At 44.0% G+C, this 7,010-nt stretch overlaps 1 protein-coding gene across 3 annotated transcripts in view; it reads right to left on the reverse strand.

The window, feature by feature from the left end:
- DNAH17 (dynein axonemal heavy chain 17) overlaps positions 1-6,313 on the reverse strand; it is a 12,633,448-nt gene extending 12,627,135 nt beyond the window's left edge. For all 3 annotated transcript variants that reach the window (XM_078653923.1, XM_078653924.1, XM_078653922.1), the window contains exon 1: positions 6,242-6,313. The gene's annotated coding sequence lies outside the window, so the exon portion shown is untranslated. The remainder of the gene's footprint in view (positions 1-6,241) is intronic.
- Positions 6,314-7,010: the final 697 nt, after the last annotated feature.

Raw genomic sequence — 7,010 nt, forward strand, 5'->3', positions numbered from 1 at the left:
ATTGGTATGCCCATTCTGGGAGGCCCCACCTCCATTCATAAAAAAAGCCAGCATAATCGTTGGCGTCTAGTGGGCTTTTTGCCCCCCCCCCCCAGGGGGTGATCCCATCTTCCCGCCCGGGGGTGGGTCAGAAAGGCTGTAATTTTTGCGGGTGGGGCATTGGCATACCCGTTTTGGGCAGCCCCCGCCCTAATTAAAATTTGTCTCAAAAATCCCTGGCGTCTAGTGGGATATTTGCCCCCCGGGGGTGCAGATTGGGGGCTAATGCCCCCCTGCGGGGGCAGAAAGACTGTAAATTTTGCGGGTGGGGGCATGCTTTATAAGCAGCCCCCATCCTAATAATATATGCGCAAAAAAAATCCCTGCCATCTAGTGGGCTTTTTGCCCTCCCCAAAGGGGCAGATTGGGGGCTACTGCCCCCATCTGCCTCCCAGGCGGGCAAAAAGACTAAATTATACCAAATATATTTGGGGGGGAGCTAAGGCCCTTGCCCAAGGGGCCACTCTCCCTTCCCTGAAGTCTAGTGGGTGGATCCCTGCTTGGGGATCGCCCTCGTGGGGAGATTCTCCCCTTTCCAATGATACCTCTCCTGTCTTTGTACATGCCCGGGGAGCTGAGAGAGCCCCCTGAGCACTTAGAAAGTGAAACTGAAATGAGCCTAAAGGCTCAGCGACATGCGCACTGATCGCCATTGCACACAAACCGGGGGAGGGGGGGCTCGGGAGCTAGGGAAGCTCTTTCCCAGCACCTGAGGCTTTGGGGGAGAAAAAGAAATCCCTCTGCTGTCTGCAGCAGAGAGATTTCGTGCCCCTGTCCTCATGACGGAATGGTTCCGCCATGAGCACAGGAGCACTGATGCTCATGACGGAACCATTCCGTCATGAGCATCGAAGGGGTTGAAGTATCGGGTGCTTGCTTAGAGTTGGCTCTTTCAGAACTACTCTTAACTATTGGGTTCCCAGGTTTGGCTCCCAGATTACCTCTGCCTGGAGTGGCATATGTATCTTCGATAATCTTGGGTAATTCGCGCTCCTGCTGTGTGGGAGTAAATTCCCCCAGTTGTTGGAGTATAGCCACCATTGCTGCCTCCCATTTTAGGTTACTCAACATAATGGTAGTTTCATTCCCAGATCTAAGGCAGGCTCTGCACTAATTTTTTGTTTTTAGTTTTATATAGCGCAAACCAGACCCGAATATATTGTGTTTCAGACCGCTTTACATAGCACCGGTTTTGTTACATGAGAACACATTAATTTTTGTTAGGCACTTGTTAATCTGGTTTAGTGCATCGGTACGACTCCTATTGAAGGGGTACCATGTGTTCCGGTGTATACAGCAGCGAAGACTGTATCCCAAGTGGCACAATCATCTAACTGGGGAGCCATTCCTATCGGCACGCAAACTGTCAGTATTCTGTGTTTTTCCTGTGGGTCCATATGGGGAAATACTGCTTCAAGCTGTGCTGTTTTTTGTGCCATCCAGAACGGGATTGGTTTCCGGCAGGAACCTTTCTCATAATCGCATTTAGTGTCTTCAGGCTAATACCTGAGGTAGCTTTGTGTGGTTATGTAGCCTGAGCAGTCCCCACAGGTTGGACTGTCAATGTTCTCATTACATATTGTGTTACATTCCTGTAGATCTTTACTACATCTCTGTATAGTTTGAGCATTCCTTCTGGCGTTAAGACAGCAAAGTCTGGATGCGGTGTCTCTGATGCTAAGACTGACCCAGTCGCTCCTTCTTTGCTAACTGGACCGAGTCTCATGTGGTCTGTTGTATGGGGTAGGGCACCTTTGTACCAATTAATGTGCTCTTGGTATTTTAATGGGACGTCTAAGTCCACGTATGGAAAATACTCATCAAGTGGTTCATCTTCAATGTATTCATGAAATACCCTTGTGTGTGCATCTGCAGGTGGGAATGCAACCCAAGAATAGAACACCTCTATCCTGAATGCTTTGTGAGCCTCAACCACGACCATTCCTGGGAGACCATACTGCAATAATATCATGGTAACTGACTGCCTGCAAGTTTCTGAAATATTTAGTCCATTTCTCTGTTCTCCACTGTTTATCATGTTCGGCCAATTTGTTATAGAGATATGATTTGCAGTGTGGGAACTTCTAATCTTCCAAGCTTGATTAACCTACAGCCAATACATAGGGTATGCCTACTCAGCTGAGGCAGACTAGTTTCCCTTCCCATTACAGACATCACCGGTTAAAATGTGAGTAGGGGTCTTCTGAGAGAGCACGATTGAACTACTTAGATTTGACCATGAAATAAGAGCCTAACCAACGTTGGCGGAGCTATGTCGTGTAGATCCGATCAATCCGTAGGACCCGCGCATTGTTTGGACAACATAAAATAAGGGCTTGGTGTCAGACTGATTCCAGACACCCCCGCAGGATATGTTGGCCTATGGGCCAGCTAGCTCACAGTGCCATCGTAAGCCTAACCTACCAGGGAGTAAATGCTTTCTGGCAACCACTGATCATGACAACCTTGATTCCTCAGGGATTGTAGAAACAGTACAGTATATTTCGGTCAGTCACTCGTGCTCACTTATTCTCAGAGTAATATACTGAGAATACACAGTGGGATGTTTTCAATAATATTTATTGAACCAAAGTTATTCTTGCATAAAATAAGTGTGCTGCAATGATTCAGAGACCGAAGCAGATAAACATGATTACAAGCATCACAAGAGTAAATAGTAGATATAGTTCTACCACGGTGCTAAACAATTGTACATATGCAGGCATATAAACAAGACCGTAATCTACTATGCAAACCCTATTCTAAGTGTACCTAGAGTGTGTATAGGTGTAAAGCCAAGAATCCCTCCCAAGGGACAATCCAACCCCATTACTTGATGGGATAGAGTGAAGGACCCCCATCTTGGTCACAAACTGGACACCCCTCACAAGATGTGAGGTTGCTGCATGGTGATTTCATAGCATACACTGACCCTCTGTGTATGCAGAAGTACCTCGTCTACTAATCAATCAGGATGATCATCTTTTATAATAGAAAGCAGCCTTGGGATGTACGCATAGTTAAGTGATGTTGTGGATATGAAGATAGCCCTGTGGCCCAATGGATTAAGATATTGATGACATTTGTACATAGTAAGAAACAAGACCTTGTACATGATGTTCAAGGCATTGTGATAATATCGTACGAAGCTAGATGTAAAACAAGTTTGGTTTCAAAGAAACTAATCCAACATTGTTGTGCATACAAATGTATGCCAAAGGTCACAGCTTGGAAATGTTATTTGTAAGGACAATGTAAGAAATAAGCTGCTTCGCTACAAGAGCCTAACCCGGGAATATAACACAACCACTGGATCTGGTTGTGCATATGCGAGTAGGAATCAAGCAGAGCTGAGGTGTCTGGTAGGTTTGTGGAAGTTTCCCATAATTAGGTGTGTGGGATTAATATTGTTTAAGGCTTTGTGTGAGTGAGGAGTTTGAAGTGTACTTGTTTCCGGATTAGAAGCTTTGGGGAGGTTTTTGAGGTGCGGGTGATGTGAGCGGCAAGGTTGGCAGGAGAGGAAGAGCTTAAAATATGTAATAATAAGTGAAGGTATTTTCGGTTTTGGAGTAATTTATTCCTGCTCAAAAGACAGTACTATACCTCTGAAAATAAAATGAGGGTGGTATAACATTTGCATGGTCTAGATACTGTGACCAATTAACTGCTGATCATGACACGGTAGATACTACTTTCTCTACAAACCAGTATTTTTCCCCACACTAAAATAACTCCTCTTTGTCCAAAACCTTTTCATAGTTGTTCTGATTTAGCCCCTTCCTGTTAGACAACAATCTTATTATTCACACTTCTTTCCGGAATTACTTTGTCATGCAACTACTGAGCATTCCCCCCAAGAAGTCTTATTCAATCTTAATTTGCTTTGGACAAGAATCTTTAGAAATATACTAACCATGCTTTCTATATAAACCAGCTCCAGTTATTCTTTATGCACTGTTGCCAAATATTTCAATTGAAAGGTATTACAATTTGCATCTGCATGCACGTTTGGGAGTCAGTTTTGTAATGCCATGGGCATTTAGTTACTAAATCTACCTTTTACAACCAATGGCAGCACGAGTTTTCCGTTTGATACACATCTAGCATTTCAGCATCTAGGTATTTACAGACCACTGTCTAGGTGGACGGAAAGGAGTGTAAACTAAATAAAATAAAGGAACAGGGCTGCTCATTTTTTGATCCTGCCACTACTGTCATGACTCCTGAAACAAGGGGTATGAAGAGCACTGCTAATGGTTCCAAAGAGTAAACTAGGGGCAGCAAATGTTACACCTGGTATGATCTAATGAAATTATGTCTGTGATGTGGGATTAGCATGGCTAATCCTTTTTTCACGCTATTTCAGCACACTTTCCTAACACGAATTGCATTTCAGGCTGTACGTCAACTGTGTTTAGTAAATTAGGTTTAGCGTGCAAAACCTTGGTTGGTTGCATGGGAACGCCCATGCACCGCCCTTGGCACGCTCCCCTTGGTGCAAAGTAATGCGAAGCAGCACTATAAGCTCAGAGGGAGAGAAAGGGGTTTGGATGAGGGTCAGGAAGAAATGGCGCTCAGCGGGTACCCAACAGTAGGTATTCGTAGATAGCGTAGGTTCGGTGCAGACAGGTCAGGGGAACAAACCCAGCAAAAACAGCCCCTGCCAAGATAGAGAGACGTGTCTCCTACCCAACAAATGCAAAGAGTGTCCTGTGCACACGATTCTCTTAAAGTTTGTTCTCCTGTGAGAACCAAAGAAAGACTTGCATCCGGATGCTGAACTTGCCGCATGCACACACCCTTGCAAGGAACTACACTTCTAAAGCACGCAGATTAGGACACACTCGCCCTAAACGTGCATCTTATTAACAGAAGCTCCCCTGACGCTGCCAGACCGTGGTCCTACTCATCGCTGGCGTGCCGCGCGCCGCTTTACAATACCAGATGCCTCATTACCATCCACAGCCCTGAAGAGTCACAGCCCCAACACGGTGTGACGAAACACGTGTCGGCTATCTTCTCTTGTATGTACTGACCAAGACTGTACCATTAAATATACGTACTCTATGATGATGGACTCTGAAATTATATATTGAACGTTCACCAAGTCTTTCTTTGGCTCTCACATGAGAACAAACTTTAAGAGAATCGTGTGCACAGGACACTCTTTGCAGCACTATAAGCAGCTTCGCATTATTTTTAAGTGATTTCCAGCGCTAAACAAATTTAGCACTGCAAAGTAAATTAGGAAAAAAATATATATTTTGTGCCGTTTTGTGTCACTTTTGTGACGCAAACACGGAGCAAATGCTTAGTAAATTTCCCCTTAAGTGTTTTAGGGCTTGGACAAGAGGCATCCCTTTCCAGACAGCAAAAGAGTTGTTTATTATACAAGCCTCCTATTCCGCAAATAACAAAAGTATTTGTGGCGGTTAATACAGAATGGAAATAACAATAACTAAAGAAATGGGAGTAAACTACACTGTTTGCTACTAATTTTCCAAAACTTTCACAGCGTAAGGGTGCTCAAATGGCTCTTAAAGGTGTGTGCTTTTTAAATTCTATTAGATTGATGCAACAGTGTGTTTGGAATGTGTAATTTGTCATAGATTTTATAAAGTAGAACCTTCTTACTAGGTTGGCCAGCCCAACTTGTAATAAATGAAAACATTTGCCATACATTGTGAAGAACCCCTAAGAGTTATATTATTTATAAAGCCTGTTATGCTGAAAACAACGCTATAAAGCAAGTGTGCTTTAAAATGCGTATTGCCTCAAGTAATCCAGAAAAATGATGACTCCATCCCCGTACTTGACACGTTAACCCTCCCTGAAGTTGGAGTCTCGTTGCGCACCTGATTTAAACAATTACTTTCAATAAATGTAACTCATTTCAGCGTTATAATTGTGTTGTCCTGAGACACTGAGAAGGGTTGGAAAATGTATGCTTTTTTTTCAATTCGCTATAATATTTCTTCAAGACATTTGTTGCCTTTTTTTTCTTTCATATTTTGATGACTTAAGCCCGTGCTCTGGCTCTTTAGTCAAGCTAGCCAGCCTTTGGTATGTTCTCTGAAAGGCTGTCCATGCGCAAAACACCGCCCTTCGAACCCGCTCCAACAATTTAGTCTCCCATGTCCTTGGATCGGGGCAATGTACAAGGCTTTGGAGGCGAGGAAAGTCATGTTTAAAAAAATATTACCTGGAACTCTATGAAACAGCCAGTCTCAAGCATCTGTAGAACGGAGCAGCACCCCCTCAACTTTTTTTTAACGGCTAAAATGGCGGCAAGGGCCGTACCATATTACAATTGAGGATAGGGGCACGTGAAGATATCACATTCCCCCTTCGCAGTGTCAGCGCTAAAGAAAACTTAGAAACTACATCATAGACCGATATACACACGAGCTTTGCTTGATAGTCCATCCACCCGCAGCGAATGGTCATAACTGTGGTGATTTTAAGCTTACCTTTTCAGACCGTGGAGCAGAACCCGCCTTCAGGTTCCTAGTCACAATAGTGCAAGAAGTACACCACAACCACAACATCCCAACCCAATTTGTAATCGCAAAGTCAATTTCCTAATCAAGCCAGTGCTAAAGCAAATCTTAGAAACTATATCTAATACACGAGTCTTGCTCGATAGTCTACCTACCGGGAGCGAATGGTCTTAAGCGAGGTGATTCTACTTCAGCGCCTTTTTTTCCAGAGTGGAGCGGAGCCGAACCCGCCTGAGTTTCTTAGTCTTAATGTGAGAAATGTACACCAGCTCTCTACGACTCTAAAATCCGAAACTTGTAATCGCAAAGCGAGTTTCCTAATCAAGCCAGCGCTGCGTGCCAACGCTATAGCACATTTTATAAACGATTTCACAGAGGGATACAATACACGAGTCTTGCTTGATAGTTCTATCTACCGGGAGCGATTGGTCGTAACCGTGGGGATTCTAAGCTTGCGTGCCTTTTTCAGTG

The sequence above is a fragment of the Lissotriton helveticus genome, chromosome 7 (genome assembly GCF_964261635.1).
Source record: "Lissotriton helveticus chromosome 7, aLisHel1.1, whole genome shotgun sequence".
In the NCBI taxonomy this organism is placed as follows: domain Eukaryota; kingdom Metazoa; phylum Chordata; class Amphibia; order Caudata; family Salamandridae; genus Lissotriton; species Lissotriton helveticus.